Consider the following 21087-nt stretch of genomic DNA (forward strand, 5'->3'; position numbering starts at 1 on the left):
GACACAAGGTAAGCAAAGTGGCAAGCTTCTAGAAGCAGGAAGGGGCAAGGAAACATTTTTGGTCCCCCAAAAATGCCAACACCTTGAGTTTAGCCCAGTGAGACCCATTTTGAATTTCTAGCCTCCAGAATTGTAAAATAATAATTTTTATTATTTTTAAACTGATAAGTTTGTGGTATTTTGTTATAGGAGCAGTAAGAAACTAATTCACTCCTAAGAGCAGTATAGCACTAACAGCAGTATATATACACGTTTTCCTTTGCCCAGAAGTTTCTCCAGACAGGAGAGAAAGTAATCCTGATTTCTTGAAGTCTGGGAACCAAGCAGGCGGTCTTACCATTTAGTTTGCAAACTTTGCTCTAAGCTCCATGTTTTGAACAGCATTGCATCCCTCCTTGGCTCCCGGGATATTGACAGTCGCTGCTGTTTTCAGTCCCACCCGATACTCTTCATTTCCAAGGCAACTGGTACTCCCAATCCTGAGCCTTTATAGGGTTTTATGGTATGTCAGTTTGCGTGTTGTTCGCTTTCCTCACCCCCCACTTAATTTTAGAAAGTTTTATTTGCTTTATTGCATCAAGTTCATTATCATCCATGAGTCCACTATCTATCAACTGAAATTGCATAGATGTTCATAATCTGCTGTCACGTTCCTCACAGGTTTACAAATGATAACATTTTTACATTTCATACCCAGCTTTACTGGGATTTAAGAAAGGAACAGGGACAAACAAGTCATTCAATTCATTGTGCCTAACTGGATTTATTTTATGTATTTTTAAGTATTTTATAGATTAGAAAACTGAAACAATGAGTGACTAAGCAATTTGGGAGATTTTAAAATCCAGCCCTGATTGACCTTCAAGTCCATATTCACATGAACTCACGGCCTGAAGCAGTTGGTGTCTGAAAAGCAGCTGGAGCTGAGCCTTCCCGAGTTGACCAATAGCTGATCTGTGGCATCCTTATATGCATGGAGGCTGCACAGAGATGACGTGTTCAAAATGCATGCTATTAACTTATCAGGCATAGACATCTCATTGAATCTTAGAAGTGGCTGCCCAAATATAAACCATATTTCCCAACTCCTCCCCCCTTTCACATAGGGGGCTCCGAATGACTAGTTCATATCAATGGAATATGAGAAGTGAGGTGTGTTATCTCCAGGCCAAAGAGTTAAAGAAGCAGGTTGACCTTCTCCATCCTCTGTCTTCCCCCACTGCCTGTTGGAGGCTAATAAGTAACTTTAATGTGAACTAGAGGCAAATTTTTACGGTAATAAGCCACTGGTAATTTTTAGCTTGTTGGTTACAATAGCTAGTATTAGCTTAATTGCCACTTCTGGGCTTATTATGCAAAGAAGGGCAACACCTTTTCAGAGGAAGGAGTACTTTTTTGCTTCTCACAAAGTCTCTTTCTGCTAGCCAAGCTGTACAACATTGGGTTGCATCATCTCAAAGATGAGATATTTTGCCAATGCACAAAGGTGATATACAGGTTAGTGCCGGCCCTATAGGAATTAACCATCAGTTATTCTCTATGAATGAAGAAGTTCAATAACTATGGACAGTAAGCCTGTGTTAAGTCTCTGCCTTTTGGGTGTATCACCCATGGATACAAGAAATTGGATAGTTCAGAATAGTCCAGTGCAATGTTGAAGAAGTTAATTTGATCATAAGACAAGACTGATTTTTGAAAACTGGTTTAAAATCTTGGCTCTGTGTGAGAAAATGAGGTCCCCCTCCTAGTTTAAAAGCTAACTCTCTGATAAAATACATGAAGGACAGGAAATGAATCTGGTTACAAACCAAAAGCTAAATTTTCCAGCCTGATGTAATTCTTCCAGGAAAAGTACAATGCCATGGGGGAATAGGAAATGGCTAGACAGAGAATTCAATTAGCCTTTTGAACACTGAGTTTGCTTACACATTCTAAGATAAAAATTATCTTTAATGTGTCCTTTCCTCTCTTGGCCAAAAGTATGGCTTGCTGGATATGTGGCCAAAGCTCATTTTCATATGATCCCTCATTTAGTTGTGAATCAACATCTTGTATGTTTAGCGGATACTTGGAAATCATTGTAACTTAGAGGAAGAATATAAAGAGAATGAGGAGGAAAGCAGGAAGAACTAAAGAGAAGGAGGCTGAGGCAATGATTCTTAGATGTACTCACCCAAGGTTTCCTTGAGAGTATATACGCATGGGGTCCTTGCATCTGTATTCCAGGGTCTGAGTTCCCCATCACTGAAAGAACCCAAGAAGGCTGGGAGTGCCTTTTTCAAAGTTAATACTATTTTGGGGGGGGAAGCTAGAGGAGATGATTGGTAAAGCCTTTTCCAAACCTAAGACTCAATGACAAAATGAAATGGCCACTGACATGCCTTTTATACCTGGATGCCCAAACGGGTAGCCCATTTTTCTGAGACCTGGGAAGTAAACCCACAGGAAGATGGTGGGTGCCGTATGGTATGGAGGATGGAGGAGTTCCTATTTAATATAGAATGTGCCTACTCTAGAGGCATAAACAGTGATTTAAAGCAGTAATTACTTCCTTGGCTTGCCCACATTAGGCTGTCAGCCTTTGAGCTCTACTGCTGCTGTGCCATTGTCAGAATCCAGTTACTAAAAAGGTCAGCATCATTAATATGAGCTTTGAAAAGAGTGAAAATGCCGGACAGAAAGTCTGTGAGCATCTGGAGCCTTGAATCAACATTTTGGCCCTTGTTTGTTTATTGTACTGTTCTTATTATTTACTCCAAGGTTTACAGGTCAAGATCATAAGCCTAAACCACCTGTGAAATCTTACAAATCATATAGTCACCTAATAGCCTTAGACGTTTCACCTAACCTGGACGGGACGTACCCTCGAGACTCTTTGTAGCCAAATGGAAACTCCTCAGTGGTAGAGACCCCGCTTCTGTGAATTTCAGATGGCAGTTACCTTAAGACACATAAATATTTGAGTATGGATTAACTAACTAGTTTAAAACTTACACACAAGTGGAAATATAGTATGAAATAAGCCCACTGAAGAAGTTCTGGAATTTAAGATGAAGACTTCAAGGAGGAGGCCAATAATCTGAGTCCTGATCCCAACTAAACCACTGATACTTCATATGACTTTAGATCAGTCACTTTACCTAGAAACCAGCAGTTTTTATATCTTGTAGAATGGAAATTGCTTTCTCTTTGATGTAACTTGAAAGTGTAATATGTAATTGCTTCATAATTAATATTCAGGATTTTTTCCTTCACATAATGTGACCCGTTAACTATGTTCGACATCAGTCCTTAATTAGAGATTAAATTATTTCAGAACAATAGGCAAGTGATAATTCTTAAAATTGCTAAAAACTATGGCTTACACATCAAAAGACCTGAATTTTAGTCTCACGTAACTTGGTGCTGCTAGCTTGCTGCTAGCTTGATTTATTGACTTTGGATAAGTTGCGTTTGTTTGCTTACTTGTTTGTTTTTTTACCTCTTTAGGCTTCAGTTTCCTTACTTTAAAATAACAGACTATGTGATTTCCAAAGTCCCTTTCAGCTTTAAACTTCTGTGATTCCAAAAGAGATTGTGTGCAGCATGTTGTATAGTATAACGGACTACCAGCTTGTTATGGTCAACAAAATTCCCAACATTTGAACCACTGCTTATGACAATGAGTCTTAGAGTGGCCCTGCGCTGCCATCTTTAAATACGTAACACCAGAGAAAAGCAACTCACTACAGTATCATTTTTTACCTTTAAGTTTACCAAGCAAATTAGCCATAGATAAGCAGACAGGGGGCCCTTCAAGAACTGAGACCCAATGATGGTCTATATTAATGTATTGTGCTCCAGAACCTAAGTGTGCTTGGGAAAGGAAAGCTAACCACAAACTCCTTGCTTTAGTTTTGCCTAGAGTGACCTTGGTTCTCAACTTACTTTGAAGATGTAAAAGAGACATTACTCATGATGAAAAGTATTTCTCTGGAATAGAGAAGACAATTATGAATAGCATGTTATGATAAAGAAACCTTAATACTAAGAAATAATTATTAGTAATTAAAGTCACTAGCACAATTACTAGTACTATTTAGTAATAAAGCAGAGAAGGTGAGAACAAAGTCTTAAAAAGTTACTATAAAGGGACCAAAGGCAGAGAACTTCATCTCCTCACTTTCATATGCATTTACTAAAATACTGGGCTCTTTCCCAAAAATTTTGAATTAGCCTACCTGTTTCTCAAGATCTATATGAAATAACGTTTCTTCCATAAAACCATTGATCTTCCCAACAAGATATACTCTCTTTCCTATTTCAGTTTAAAAGCATTTATGGAGGGCTTACTCTAAATCAGGTCCCAAGGTCAATACTGTAAGAAATGAACACATTCCTAATCATCCCATGTTCTGAAACCTTCAGAGCATTTTCTTTACACCAATACTTAATATTTTCTTTATACCTAAGGCATATATTACATTCTAACTTGATTAAGGTATACTTTGTTTACCTGGCACAATCCTTTGAACATAATAGATGCTCAATAAACATTTAAAGAATGGTAATAGAGGCAGTAATTTCTCTCAATTGTAGACCATTAAGCAATGAGAATAAGTTGTATCATCTCTAAAATTATAATGTGATTGAGTGAGAACGTAAAACCTGGTCTATCAAAATTCAGTTACATAAGATCTTTGGGGATAATGTTTGTTGCATGCATCTCTATTACTAATATAAATAAATACTTATATCTCTTTAAAAACATACTTAGGTTAATTCAAGCAACATAGCAGTCCAGGTTTACAAGCTAATCCTCCGGCATCAGCCACAGCACTGCCCTATGAATCAAATATTCTCAAGACAGCTGAGGATCAGAGAAACACAAAAAACAACCTTGTAAATTCTCAACCTTGCCTGTGAATAATAAAACCCTCTAGAAATAACCCTTGAAATAAAATCAAAATTCTGCAAGTCTTGGGTGAAAATCAGGGGATTACCTAAACTGGTTTCCTGTGTGTAAAACTGGAGAGGTGGGGGATTTGAGACCGGACCCACTGATTGGGAATTTCCCTAAGCTATGACACACAAGTGAGTCTGGGGTTAGGTCTTGGGATGCTTCTTCACTAAGGACAGATTCCTATTCATTGTGCTCTAGACAGTGACAGTGTCTAACAGAGAAACAGGGGATCCAAGCACAGGTAGAGGTGTGGGAAAGGCTGGGGGTCTCTTTACCAAGGTATAAACAAATAACTGAGTGTGAACTCTTTGAAAGTATTTCGCTAAGGAAAACACTTTACCTTACTTGCAAACTAAAATTAGCCTGCCTGCCACATTTTCACAGATGCAAGTGTATCACTATTTTCTTACATGGAGTCACCCTGTGGGAATCGAGACTTGGGGCATCAGGTGACAATTACAGTTTCAATGGGCTGCATTACAGGAGAGGAGCCCTGAACTTAGGGAACCTGAATCTTGTCTGGTGTGCAGTAAGCTTTTCTGATCTTTGTCTCAATGGAAGACACTATCTCTATCTCCCAGGATGTTTACAAATGTACTGGAAAAGGTGCAAACATGAGAGACTCATGTCTCATGAGAGAAATGTCTTCCAACATATGGATCTTATATTATAGCAACAAAGATAAATAGATGAATGAATGAATGAGAAGTAGTAATTGCTAATATGGAAGAAAAAATCAGAGTGTGGCTGTGAAGATGGAGAAGGAAGCTATTATCAGGAGCTTTGTTAGGAAAGGCTTTTAGGAGAAGGTAACATCTGAGCAGAGACAAAAACAAATTGAAGGACCGAGCCATGTAAATATCTGCCCCACGAGTATTCTAGAATGAAAGAACAACCAGTGTTAAGGCCAATGCTAGAGGAGAATGCTCATTGTACTTGAGAAACAGCAAGAAACCCAGCATGGAGAGAGCAAAATGATGAGTAGTAGGAGATGAGGTTGGAGAGTGAGTCAGGGACCAAATCATACCCTAATATGCCAAGGGAAGAATTTTCTTTAGATTTTAAGTTTGAAAGGCTGCAATTTGGCAAAAGAATAAACAAATGAATGACTCCCTCATTTTCCTGAATTGAATGATCATAAAAAGCCTATAGAATGGAGAGTGGTTGAGAAAATTTCATCCCAAACCACGGCCAGTCTTGGAAGGGTCAGAACCTCAAGAGGAAAGACAAAGAGTGGCAGCAGCAAAGGTAAGAGGAAATGGACCAAGTACCCGGGGTTGGAAGAGGGAAGGCATGCGCAGAAACCTGGCTTAGGATCTTGAACTGGGCTTAAGGGTCTAAACAGCAGGAGGCCCCATGTTCCTCAAGAGGCGCATACAACTTAGACAGAGCACAGTAACTGCTTCTCCAATTCTCTCTCCACGTTTACACATTCTCTCTAGTTCTAGCTCACGCACCCCCTGTCTCTTCCCTGGTTTCCATATATACATTTATCTCTTCCCATCTTCTTCTATTTCATTACCTTTGTCTTGATCTCCCCATTTCGTAGTTCACATTTCTCAAATCTCTTGTCTTATTGCCCCTTTGCCCCATGTTCAGTGCATGGCAGGCTCTTTTCTCCTTCTCCTTACCTTTGGGGCTCCCCGTGATTTTCCAATCCCTGTTTTACCTTTTTTTCTGAAACCCTATAGTTGGTGCATCTCTCACCAGTTAGAGAGACAGTGGGAAGAGGCACCTGTTCAGGTAAGGGTAAATTGTCCTTCCTTTCTCAGGCTGGGCTCAGAGCATGGTGCCCACGGGATGACGGTGGAAGGAATGAAGCAATTCCACCCCACCACAACACAGTACAAAAGGGCCATTGTCCCATGGTAAGAGTCAGGCCAGCATTTATATACAGTGTCTGGTACATAGTAGGTCCTTTACAAATGTTTGTGAAATTAACGAATATATTATTATAATTACCATAGTTAGTTTGGAGTATTTGTCATGAGCTTTTACATCTAAATTAGGCAGCATCTCAACACTGGGTTTTCTTTTAGGGGCTCAAGGAGAAAAGTTGTTTTGGTTTGGTTTTTTTACAAGCAGTGATTGCCATGGCAGTAAGGAAACTGTTCTTACCACCAAACCATAGAATTTATGATAGACAAGATATAAACAGCATAATCTCAGATGACATTTCTAAACAAAAACAAAAAAGTTAAGCATTGGGAGATCCAAAACAAGTGGCAAGTCAGTTTACATCTCCAAAACTTGGCTGAAATGAATTCTCGTTTTTCCTCTGATTCCCATTATAATTTTAAACTCACATTCCCACACCCCCCTCTCCTCTCACTGGTGTCATCATTGCCCTTAGCCTGTCACTGGGACGGGCAAGTTGTGGTCAGATATAGTCCTTCATTCATCAAACACCTCTTGAGAGCCCTCCGGGTGCCAAGGGTTGGATTGAGTGCTGGCACTCAGACCTGTGTGCATCCCCATGGAGCCAAAACCAAATAGAGAGACAATTGTGTACAGATCGACAGAGTCCAGTGTTGCAGGCCAGTGATGAGGACACTCGTGGGGTGCAAGGATGGCCCAGAGGAGGGGAGATCAGTTGTCCATAAAGGTGGGGGTTAGAGTTGGGAAGGGGGTCAGAAAGGCTTTTGCGTGGTATGTGACACTTTTGTGAGCTGTCTCTTGAATGAGGGTTGTTTACTAGGTGGACACTTGCAGAGGCACAGAGATGGGCGAGACAGCCTTGTCAGGAAGTGTCAAGAGATTCAGTGTGACAGGAGTGGAGGATGCAGGGGAAGATGATGGGGGGATGGGCCCAGCAAGAGAGGAGGCTGCAGAATTAATCAGGTGGGGGAACGTTTCTGCAAATGTTCATAGAGGAATTACATAGTACTATATATCTGGAAGAACCTACCAAGTAGATTCCCTGTCTTTCTTATTTGGTTACAGTAAACCTTTAAAGAGTGAGTCAACATCTCTGTTAGAGCAATGCCCATACATACACACATAGGTACACATGCACACATGTATATATAAACCTGCCCACAGCTCTACCCCACCCAAATATTGTAAGAAGTCAGTAGATAATTAGTATTGCTTCAGAAAATAGATGGATTCCAATACGAGGATTTTTAAAGCTTGCTAAGGGTTTTTTCATTGTAAAAGTTAACATACTTTTTAGTATATAAACTTGGAAAAAGCAGACAGAGAAATAAGTATATTTACATGTCCCAGATAGTTATTTATTATTATCTTATTTCCTTCCAGGCTTTTTTCCTATACACAAGTTTTACTTGTTTACTTGTTAACCTAAGTGTAAGTCTGAATAATTATTAGACTGTAAAGAAAGAAATGGTTTAATGAGGTTTTACTTCAAGTAGATAGTCCCAAAGGTCATCCAACAATATTTATTGATTTCCTATTTAGTGTCAGGCATTGTGCTAAGTGCTATAATAGACAGTAAATGCAACAAGCACAGTGCTGGTCCATGCAGGTTACCGTGGAGATGTGAAGGCCTGGAAATAAAAGGGGTGTCACGGGGAGAGGCAAAGACTGACTGAATTTTTAGTTTTCTTAGCAACAACTACCCACGACCACTCACTCTGCCTCCTTCCCTTCACTGTCATGGAGTCACTGAGTGCTCGCATTAGGAGGGCCTTTGAGCTCTTGTAGTCCAAATAATAGTGTTTGTTGGTTGAAACACACAGAACATGTTTAGGGCTGGCTTTTTTTCTCCTGATTTCTGGACCATTATTGACTTCTAAGCTGCCCTTCCTCTGGCAGCCAGCGGTCCCCCCTGCTACCTGCCCCCTGCCACCATGGCAGCCCAAAGAACAGGAAACCGGAGGTGGCCCTGCCAAAGCCCTCATCCCAGCAGGCTTCTTCCTTCCTGCCACAGGGGTGGTAAGATGCAAGGCCAAGGGGATCAGCCCCATGGGCTGAGCAAATCATGTGTCATCCTTGTCTTAGAAAAACAAGGCCATCACGCCTCCTTCCCACCAAAATAGCCAGTTACCCCAGCATGGAAAACGAACAAGCAAGCTGAGCACACAGTTACCTCTGCTGTTGAGAGATCCAGCATCATGTACACGCAGAGTTGGTGGTTTCTAGCCCTCCACTGCCAGCCACAAATATTTCTTCCCTCAGGCAGCATAGCATCTCAAACTGCACCTTTAGAAAGTCATCTCTTCCAGTTAAGAACTGCAGTTTCTCTAAATCCCACGTGAAAACAGACTAAACATTAGCTACACAAAATCACCTCAAACAACTATTAGTTACTGATCACATCAGGTAACATACACCAGATTCCATTGCAACCTGATAAGTATCATTATGAGACACTGGCTGGTTCCTGTTAATGGATAATGTAGGTCTGATCCAGGCAGCCCAGAGTGTGTTATCACAGTGGAGCCTCTGAGAAGCCAGAGACAGCAAGAGGATGCAGGAATCCTGAATGGTTTGAAGGAAAATGTTACAAAAGCAAACTATCTATTTCCCTGTTTTGCACCATACACACCTTGGTACATCAAGGTTATTCTCACAGTAACCGTCATCCTATGAACTATCACATTTCTCCATCAGCTATACTCAATGTCTTTAAGCTAGGAAATTCCTTTAACTCTGGTTAAACATTATGTAATACATGCCTGCTTTGAACAGGTGAGCCATAAACTGTACAGCAGAGTATGGGGGAAAGGAGAACCTTAGACTTGGAGCCGTCATGTGTGAGTTTGAGTCATTTCTAGTGGTCTGAACTTGAGTAAGCACTGCTTCTCCAGATTTTAATGTCATTCAAAATTGTGCTTTATTGGAATCACCTATATGAAATATTCCCTAGCTCTCTTTTCTACCAGGCTCTTTTCTACTGTGGTCTTCCTGGACTTTGTACAGTTTTGTATCATGGAGCTGTAGCTACCTACATCATGTTTATCCCCCTCCCTAAACTATGACTCCTTCAGGACTCCTGGCTTTGATTGCCCATGGCTTGCCCACTGTCTAGCCCATCATCATATTCAGTAAATGATCATCATACTTACCTGTCTGAACTACAAAACGGAGCCATAGTAAACACTTCTTAAGGGCTCCTAGGAAGCACAGAGGACAGTACACAAGCAGGTGCTTCATAAACCATAAAGCTCTGTGTGATTCTTGGGTGTGGTCATTATTTGTAGGGCAATAACATTTCTCAGAGTAGCACAATTCATGAAAATCAAGAGACCAAAGGAAAGGAAATAGATTAACTCTGGGGCCCAAGCAAGAGACAGTAGGGAAAGTGGAGTAGAGGGAGGAGAGGAGATTTAAATTTTTATGTTACATCAATTTCTAATATTAGAAATGTAGGTGATTTTTATACTGTCAGTGTTTTTTCAAATTTGAACAATAAGTGGAAGCAATTATCAGTCAGCTCCTTCAGTATTTACCTGGGGGCTCATGAACATAGGTCAAAGGTTAACTGAAACCAAAGCTTGCCTTGCTGTTTATTACATTGTTATTGAACAGAATAATGTTTTTCTCACTTTTATATTGCACTTTAAGCTTTCTGAAATGTTGATTATTTACTTTATTCTCACAGCAATGCGGATGTCATAAGGGTAATTACTATTAACTACATTTAATGAGTGGAAAAACTGCGACCAGAGAGATTTAATAAATTGCCCAAGATCCCAAACACAGTGGACAAGTCAAGACTAGAATTCAAGAGGCCCAATTCAAGCCCTTTGCAGTAGGTGAAATCCATGGATCAGCCCCCAAATGCAATATTCCGTACCCTCTGTCCTTGGCAGAGACCTGGGCTCTCAGAAAAGCTATTACCTGCAGACATATGGCTTCCGATACCCTATTCACTGCTACTCATTGTATCATTCACTGAGTTCCAATGCATGGCTGAGAGAACACTGAATTTGGAATCAGACAGCCTACCGGCTTGAATCCGGACCCTGCCATTAAATGAGCCGTGTGACTGAGCAAAGTCACTTAAACTTTCTGGAAGTCCATATCCTTACCAAGAAGAAATGACACCACACCTCACTCTCAGGGATCTTGTGAACGTCTAATGGGGTAATGTATGTGAAATTGCTTTGTAAACTGTAAGGCACTTGGTAAATGTCCAGCATGTTACTTGCTCATGAGATTCTGAAGGCTACTTGACAGAGACACATATTCCCAAGGCCACAAAAAAAATAAGAAAATCTAACAGGAAAGGAACAAAATCATTCCCAAAAGGAGGAAGGAAATATTCCCATTCTATGAGCCATCTCAGTTTATAGTAATTAGATCCCAGTGTTCTTAAATATCTGTTTACTTTTCCCTCCTGGGTCAGGGCTGTCTTTCCCCTGCATATGGCCCCAGCTGTGACAGTCATTCAGTCAGTGCAGCTATCAGAGCAAATAAACTTCACTCTCTGGGTCCTTTGCCTGAAGCTTCACAGTAGCATAAAATGTGTTGTAAATGCCTCTGTCCTTAATCGTTGAAAGGGAATCATAAAAATATTGAGCTTCCTATTAATTTTGGTAAAATTCTTTTTGCTGAAGAATTAGAGACCTGAAATCCTTCAGTGTGTTGACTGAAAGTATGGATTAGCTGAAACATGAAATTCTGCTGTATATAAGATGGTCCCTCAAAATAGCTCTAATAGCCTATGCTGCAATTGTGCTCTACATCTGTTAAGTAAAAGAACAGAGAGAAATGTGTCTTGGACAGATACAAGTCAGTGGTCAATGTAGGGAATCTGACTAAAGAATCTATCACAGAAAATGACAGACTGGGGCTTCCCTGGTGGTGCAGTGGTAAGAATCCGCCTGCCAATGCAGGGGACACAGGTTCGATCCCTGGTCTGGGAAGATCCTACATGCCGCGGAGCAACTAAGCCCTGTGCACCACAACTACGGAGCCTGTGCTCTAGAGCCCGCGAGTCACAACTTCTGAGCCTATGAGCGGCAACTACTGAAGCCCGTGCACCTAGAGCCAGTGCTCCACAACAAGAGAAGCCATCGCAATAAGAAGTCTGCACACTGCAATGAAGAGAAGCCCCCACTCTCCACAACTACAGAAAGCCCATGCACAGCAACAAAGACCCAATGCAGCCAATAAATAAAAATTTTAAAAATTTTTAAAAAGAGAAAATGACAGACTGCATGCAGTATAGAGTAACCAAACTAAACCCAGATCAGGAGAAGGGATGGCTGAATGGGGATGTATTCAGACCATTACATTCCTATACAATGAAAGCCACATCTTGAAAACTGCTCCCTTCTCCCAACCCTTAAATAGATTTCCTAATATTGATCTTCTAACTTACAAAGTATCTCAAATAATTGTACTTATAACTTGTCTGCAGATAGAAAATTTTGTTCCTCCAAGTCTAATCCTAATTCTCCCTATCTTATTTTTTTACCTCTTTGCATTGTGTGAGACCTCCAGTACAATAATGGATAGAAACAACAGTGGGTGTCTCAGACATACTTCTGACTTTAAAGGAAAAGATTCCAAGGTTGTAACTATGGTCTTCACTGTGAACATTTCTTAGATTCTCTTAATCAAGTTAAGGAATTTCTCTTTCTCTTACAGTTTGTTAAGTATTGTATATAACCCCAGAGAGTGGTTAATTTTTTTCAAATGACTTCTCTTCATCTATCAAGTTGCTCATCTGATTTTTTCCTTGAATCTGTTAAGGTGGTGAATTACATTGCACACTTCTTAATAATACTATATCCCTGAATGTCTAGAATAAACACATCTTCATCATGATAGGTTTAAAAAATAATAAATGATTAGTTTCAATTTCCTTATGTTTTATGAAATTTCCATTTATGTTTATAAATAAGAGCTTGTCCTCAGTGATCCTTACTGGGATTTCTTGCCTTGCAAGTTAGGATAGCTGCATGAAGCGACATGGGAAAATTTCCCTTACTTCCTTTTCTCTGGAAAAGTGCATATAGGATGAAGAGTATGGGTTAAATTCTCTATTTGATGGGTAAAGTCCTCTAGAGGTATTTATTAAATCAATCTTGTTAATACTAATATTAAAATATTTTTATTTTTACCAATTTTTTTTGCTTGATTTTGTATTTGTATCAGTTTTTCTTTAATATATAATGACTATTTCATTTGCCTGATGAATTATTCTTTTAATCATCAAGAATTATAAGACACTGATGAAAGAAATCAAAGACGATACAAACAGATGGAGGGGCATACCATGTTCTTGGATTCAAGAATCAATATTGTGAAAATATCTTACCCAAAGCAATTTACAGATTCAATGCAATCCCTATCAAATTACCAATGGCATTTTTCACAGAACTAGAGCAAGAAATCTTAAGATTTGTATGGAAACGCAAAAGACTCCAAATAGCCAAAGGAATCTTGAGAAGGAAAAATGGAGTTGGTGGAATTAGGCTTCCTGACTTCAAACTATACTACAAGGCCACAGTGTTCAGGACAGTATGGTAATGGCACAAAAATAGAAAGGAAGATCAATGGAACAGAATAGAGAACTCAGAGATAAACCCAAGCACATATGGGCAGCTTATCTTTGACAAAGGAGGCAAGAACATACAATGGAAAAAAGACAGCTTCTTCAATAAGTGGTGCTGGGAAAATTGGACAGCTACATGTGAAAGAATGAAATTAGAACACTTCCTAACACCATACACAAAAATAAACTCCAAATGGATTAAAGACCTACATGTAAGGCCAGACACTATAAAACTCCTAGAGGAAAACATAGGCAGAACACTCTATGACATACATCAAAGCAAGATCCTTTTTGACCCACCCCCTAGAATCATGGAAATAAAATCAAGAATAAACAAATGGGACCTCATGAAACTTAAAAGCTTTTGCACAGTGAAAGAAACCATAAACACGACAAGAAGGCAACCCTCAGAATGGGAAAAAGTAGTTGCCAATGAAACAACAGACAAAGGATTAACCTCCAAAATATACAAGCAGCTCATACAGCTTAATACCAAAAAAGCAAATAATCCAATCCACAAATGGGCAGAAGACCTAAATAGACATTTCTCCAAAGAAGACATACAGAAGGCCAAGAAACACATGAAAAGATGCTCAACATCACTAATTATTAGAGAAATGCAGGTCAAAGCCACAATGAGGTATCACCTCACACCAGTCAGAATGGCCATCATCACAAAATCTGGAAACAACAAATGCTGGAGAGGGTGTGGAGAAATGGGAACTCTCCTGCACTGTTGGTGGGATTGTAAGTTGGTACAGTCACTATGGAAAACAGTTTGGAGGTTCCTTAAAAAACTAAAAATAGAACTAACAAATGACCCAGTAAGCCCACTACTGGGCATATACTCAGAGGAAACCATGTTCAAAAAAGAAACAAAAGTAGCATAATGTTCATTGCAGCACTATTTACAATAGGCAGGACATGGAAACAACCTAAATGCCCATCAACATATGAATGGATAAAGAAGATGTGGCACATATATACAATGGAATATTACTCAGCCATAAAAAGGAATGAAATTCAGCTATATGTCATGAGGTGGATGGACCTAGAGTCTGTCATACAGAGTGAAGTAAGCCAGAAAGAGAAAAACAAATACTGTATGCTAACACATATACACGGAATCTGAAGAAATGGTATTGATGAAACCAGTGACAGGCAAGAGTGGAGATACAGAAGTAGAGAATGGATTTGAGGACACGGGGCTGGGGTGAGGGGCAAAGGGGAATTTGGGACAAGGTGAGAGAGTAGCATAGACATATTTTCACTACCAGCTGTAAAATAGATAGCTAGTGGCAAGTTGCTGTATAACAAAAGGAGATCAACTTCATGGGAGATGCCTTGGAGGGCCAGGACGGGAGGTGGGGGGAGTCGTGGGAGGGAGGGGATATGTATGCAGATGCAGCTGATTCACTTTGGTGTACCTCAGAGATGGGTACAAGAGTGTCAAGCAAATATATTCCAATAAAGAGTTTAAAAAATAAATAAATAAATCGGAATAAAAAAAAGAACTAACCCTTTTCATAACTATTAATGGTTATGTCTTTTTGTTTTGTTTTGTTTTGTTTTTTTATTGGAATATAATTACTTTACACTCTTGTACCAGTTTTTGAGGTACACCAAGGTCAATCATCTGTATTTATACACATATCCCCATATTCCCTCCCTCCCTTGACTCCCCCCCCACCCTCCCTGTCCCAATCCTCTAAGGCATCAACCATCATTGAGTTGAACTCCATTTGTTATACAGCAACTTCCCACTGGCTATCTATTTTACAGTTGGTAGTATATATGTCTATGCTACTCTCTCGCTTCGTCTCAGCTTCCCCTTCACCCCCCGCCCCCCCAAACCTTGATTTCTCCAATCCATTCTCTGCATCTGCGACCTTATTCTTGTCTTGTCACTGAGGTCATCAGTACCATTTTTAGATTCCGTATATGTGAGTTAGCATACAATATTTGTCTTTCTCTTTCTGACTTACTTCACTCTGTATGACAGACTCTAGATCTATCCACCTCATTACATATAGCTCCATCTCATTCCTTTTTATACCTGAGTAATATTCCATTGTATATATGTGCCACATCTTCTTTACCCATTCATATGTTGATGGGCATTTAGGTTGTTTCCATGTCCTGCCTATTGTAAATAGTGCTGCAATGAACATTATGCTACTTTTGTTTCTTTTTTGAACATGGTTTCCTCTGAGTATATGCCCAGTAGTGGGCTTACTGGGTCATTTGTTAGTTCTATTTTTAGTTTTTTAAGGAACCTCCAAACTGTTTTCCATAGTGACTGTACCAACTTACAATCCCACCAACAGTGCAGGAGAGTTCCCATTTCTCCACACCCTCTCCAGCATTTGTTGTTTCCAGATTTTGTGATGATGGCCATTCTGACTGGTGTGAGGTGATACCTCATTGTGGCTTTGACCTGCATTTCTCTAATAATTAGTGATGTTGAGCATCTTTTCATGTGTTTCTTGGCCTTCTGTATGTCTTCTTTGGAGAAATGTCTATTTAGGTCTTCTGCCCATTTGTGGATTGGATTATTTGCTTTTTTGGTATTAAGCTGTATGAGCTGCTTGTATATTTTGGAGGTTAATCCTTTGTCTGTTGTTTCATTGGCAACTACTTTTTCCCATTCTGAGGGTTGCCTTCTTGTCGTGTTTATGGTTTCTTTCACTGTGCAAAAGCTTTTAAGTTTCATGAGGTCCCATTTGTTTATTCTTGATTTTATTTCCATGATTCTAGGGGGTGGGTCAAAAAGGATCTTGCTTTGATGTATGTCATAGAGTGTTCTGCCTATGTTTTCCTCTAGGAGTTTTATAGTGTCTGGCCTTACATGTAGGTCTTTAATCCATTTGGAGTTTATTTTTGTGTATGGTGTTAGGAAGTGTTCTAATTTCATTCTTTCACATGTAGCTGTCCAATTTTCCCAGCACCACTTATTGAAGAAGCTGTCTTTTTTCCATTGTATGTTCTTGCCTCCTTTGTCAAAGATAAGCTGCCCATATGTGCTTGGGTTTATCTCTGAGTTCTCTATTCTGTTCCATTGATCTTCCTTTCTATTTTTGTGCCATTACCATACTGTCCTGAACACTGTGGCCTTGTAGTATAGTTTGAAGTCAGGAAGCCTAATTCCACCAACTCCATTTTTCCTTCTCAAGATTCCTTTGGCTATTTGGAGTCTTTTGCGTTTCCATACAAATCTTAAGATTTCTTGCTCTAGTTCTGTGAAAAATGCCATTGGTAATTTGATAGGGATTGCATTGAATCCGTAAATTGCTTTCAGTAGTGCACTCATTTTCACTATGTTATTCTTCCAATCCAGGAACATGGTATGCCCCTCCATCTGTTTGTGTCATCTTTGATTTCTTTCATCAGTGTCTTACAGTTTTCTGCACACGGATCTTTTGCCACCTTAGGTAGGCTTATTCCTAGGTATTTTATTCTTTTTGTTGCAATGGTAAATGGGAGAGTTTCCTTAATTTCTCTTTCTGCTCTTCCATTGTTAGTGTATAGGAATGCAAGAGATTTCTGTACATTAATTTTGTATCCTGCTACTTTACTAAATTCATCAATTAGTGCTAGCAGTTTTCTGGTAGAGTCTTTAGGGTTTTTCTATGTATAATATCATGTCATCTGCAAAGAGTGACAATTTTACTTCTTCTTTTCCAATTTGGATTCCTTTTTTTTCTTTTTCTTCTCTGATTGCTGTGGCTAAAACTTGCAAAACTATGTTGAATAATAGTGGTGAGAGTGGACACCCTTGTCTTGTTCCTGTTCTAAGAGGGAATTCTTTCAGTTTTTCCCATTTAGAAGGATGTTGGCTTTTGGTTTCTCATATATGGCTTTTATTATGTTGAGGTAATTTCCTTCTATGCCCATTTTCTGGAGAGCTTTTATCATAAATGGATGTTGAATTTGTCAAAACTTTTTCTGCATCTATTGAGATGATCATATGTTTTTTATCCTTCAATTTGTTGATATGATGTATCACATTGATTGATTTGCATATATTGAAGAATTCTTGCATCCCAGGGATAAACCCCACTTGATCATGGTGTATGATTTTTTTTAATGTGCTGTTGGATTCTATTAGTGAGTATTTTGTTGAGGGTTTTTGCATCTATATGCATCCATGATATTGGCCTGTAATTTTCTTTTTTTGTGACATCGTTGCCTGGTTTTGGTATCAGGATGATGGTGGCCTCATAGAATGAGTTTGGGAGTGTTCCTCCTTCTGCGATATTTTGGAAGAGTTTGAGCAGGATGGGTGTTAGCTCTTCTCTAAATGTTTGATAGAATTCACCTGTGAATCCATCTGGCCCTGGGCTTTTATTTGTTGGAAGATTTTTAATCACTGCCTCAATTTCCATACTTGTGATTGGTCTGTTCATAGTTTCTATTTCTTCCTGGTTCAGTCTTAGAAGATTGTATTTTTCTGAGAATTTATCCATTTCTTCCAGGTTATCCAATTTATTGGCATATAATTGCTTGTAGTAGTCTCTCATGATCTTTTGCATTTCTGTGGTGTCTGTTGTTACTTCTCCTTTTTCATTCCTAATTCTGTTGATTTGCATCCTCTCCCTTTTTTTCTTGATGAGTCTGGCTAATGGTTTATCAACCTTGTTTATCTTCTCAAAGAATCAGCTTTTAGTTTCATTAATTTTTGCTATGGTGTCCTTCCTTTCTTTTTCATTTATTTCTTCTGTGATCTTTATGATTGCTTTCCTTCTGCTCACTTTGGGCTTTCTTTGCTCTTCTTTTTCTAATTGTTTTAGGTGTACGGTTAGGTTGTTTATTCAATATTTTTCTTGTTTCTTAAGGTAGGACTGTATTGCTATAAACTTCCCTCTTAGAACTGCTTTTGCTGCATCCCATAGGTTTTGGATTGTTGTGTTTTCATCGTCATTTGTTTCTAGATATTTTTTGATTTCCTTTTCGATTTCTTTAATGATGTCTTGGTTGTTTAATAGTGAATTGTTTAGCCTCCATGTGTTTGTATTTTTTGCACTTTTTTTTTTCCTGTAATTGATATCTAGTCTCATGGCATTGTGGTCAGAGCAGATGCTTGATATGATTTCAATTTTCTTGAATTTACCAAGGTTTGATTTGTGACCCAAGATGTGATTTATCCTGGAAAATGTTGCATGTGCACTTGAGAAGAAAGTGTATTCTGTGATTTTTGGATGGAATGTCCTATAAATATCAAGTCGAGATGGTCTAATGTGTCATTTAAAGCTTGTATGTCTTTATTTTCTGTTTGGATGATCTGTCCATTGATGTAAGTGGGGTGTTCAAGTCTCCCACTGTTATTGTGTTACTGTGGATTTCCCCTTTTATGGCTGTTAGTATTTGCCTTATGTATTGAGGTGCTTCTATGTTGAGTGCATAGATATTTACCATTGTGATATGTTCTTCTTGGATGAATCCCTTTATCATTATGTAGTGTCCTTCCTTGTCTCTTGTAATAGTCTTTACTTTAAAGTCTAATTTGTCTGATATGAGTATTGCTACTCCAGCTTTCTTTGGACTTCCATTTGCATGGAATATCTTTTTCCATCCCTTGACTTTCGGTCTATATGTATCCCTTGGTCTGAAATGGGTTTCTTGTAGGCAGCATATAGAAGGGTCTTATTTTTGTATCCATTCAGCCAGTCTGTGTCTTCTGGTTGGAGCATTTAATCCATTTACATTTAAGGTGATTATTGACATGTGTGTTCTGATTACCATTTTCTTAATTGTTTTGGGTTTGTATTTGTAGGTGTTTTCCTTTTCTTGTGTTCCCTACTTAGAGAAGTTCCTTTAGCAATTGTTTTAAAGCTGGTTTGGTGGTGCCAAATTCTCTTAACTTTTGCTAGTCTGTAAAGCTTTTGATTTCTCCATCAACTCTGAATGAGATTCTTGCTGGGTAGAGTATTCTTGGCTGTAGGTTTTTCTCTTTCAGGATTTTCAGTATATCCTGCCATTTCCTTCTGGCCTGCAGAGTTTCTGTAGAAAGGTCAGCTGTTATCCTTATGGGTTTTCCCTTATATGTTCTTTGTTGCTTTTCTCTTGCTGCTTTTCATATTTTTTCTTTGTGTTTAATTTTCATTAGTTTGATTAATATGTGCCTCAGTGTATTTCTCCTTGGGTTTATTCTGTATGGGACTCTCTGCTTCTTGGACTTGGTGAATTATTTCCTTTCCCATGTTGGGGAAGTTTTCCAGTATAACCTCTTGAAATATTTTCTCAGACCTTTTCTTTTTTTCTTCTTCTTCTGGGATGCCTATGATTTGAATGCTGGTGTGCTTAATATTATCACTGAGGTCTCTGAGACTGTCTTCTATTCTTTTTATTCTTTTTTTCTTTTTCCTGCTCTGTGGCAGTTTTTTCCCCCATTCTATCTGCCAACTCACTTATTTGTTCTTCTGCCTCAGTTATTCTGCTGGTTATACCATCTATAGTATTTTTAATTTCAGTTATTTTGTTATCCATTGCTGTTTGTTTGTTCCTTAGTTCTTCTGAGTTCTTATGAACTGTTTCTTATACTTTCTCTTTTGTGTTATTGAGATTTTGTATCATTTTTACTATCATTACTCTGAATTATTTTTCAGGCATTTTTCCTATTTCCTCTTCATTTATTTGTTCTTGTAGGTTTTTTTCCTGCTCCTTTGCCTGCATGGTGTTTCTTTGTTTCCTCATGGCAGTCCAAACTTCTGGGTTGCTTGTCCCAGTGATAGAGGGGTTTATAGAAGGCTGTCCAAGCCCCAGACTAATGGCCGAGTGTTGGGTCAAACAAATACTAAGTCTAGGAAACACATACATGTAAAAGACATGCAATTACTGAATCCAATAGGACATAAGGCACTAGAAAGACCTGACAGAAGAACCCCAGTATGCTATCAGACATTCCAAGAAGAAACCAACAGAGATTCAAAATCAAAACAGAACAGAACAGAAACAAAAGCAAAAACAAACAAACAAATAACGCCACACACACACAAACCCAAATCCAGGGATATATTGAAAGCTAGGATCAAATATAAAAAAGAGCTAGAGTACCACCAGACAGAATGGAGATTCTCAGAATGAAATTAGACAATTGTACTAAGAACTAAGATAGAGACAAAAAACTAATATTAAATATCAAGTCAGTGCGTCATCTGGAGAATAGAGCAAGGAGTCTGAGCAGATCGATAGTGTTGCTTATAACTATGTTAAGATAAGCTAAAAATGGATGGAAGACAGGGCAACAGAAGAGCATAGTGTGACTGGAAATATGCAAATAAAAGGAAAGGAATAGAAATGTATAAGAGATAGAGATGAAAAGAAGGTAGGAGAGATATATAGTCCATACTACAAAAAACTTAGCTAGAAATAGAAGTATATAAAAAGGCTAAAAATAAAAATAGAATAAAAATATGTTATAAAACTTGTAGATCCCTTAGGACTAAGATAATAATTAATAAAGAAAAAAAAAACTAGAACTGATCCCAGAATGGACCAGTTCAATAGAATTGATACTAATATTTCTGTTTCCTTAGCGTCTCAGCTGTAAGTGTCCTTCTACTCACCTTGGGTTTTTTGTATTATTCTGTGACAAGCAGAGCTTCCTTTATTGTTCATCTGTAAGCGGTGGTGTATGGGGAGGGAGAGGGTAGAATAGTGGCTCCTTCCCCTGGGA

This window comes from Hippopotamus amphibius, chromosome 3, assembly GCF_030028045.1.
Source record: "Hippopotamus amphibius kiboko isolate mHipAmp2 chromosome 3, mHipAmp2.hap2, whole genome shotgun sequence".
In the NCBI taxonomy this organism is placed as follows: domain Eukaryota; kingdom Metazoa; phylum Chordata; class Mammalia; order Artiodactyla; family Hippopotamidae; genus Hippopotamus; species Hippopotamus amphibius.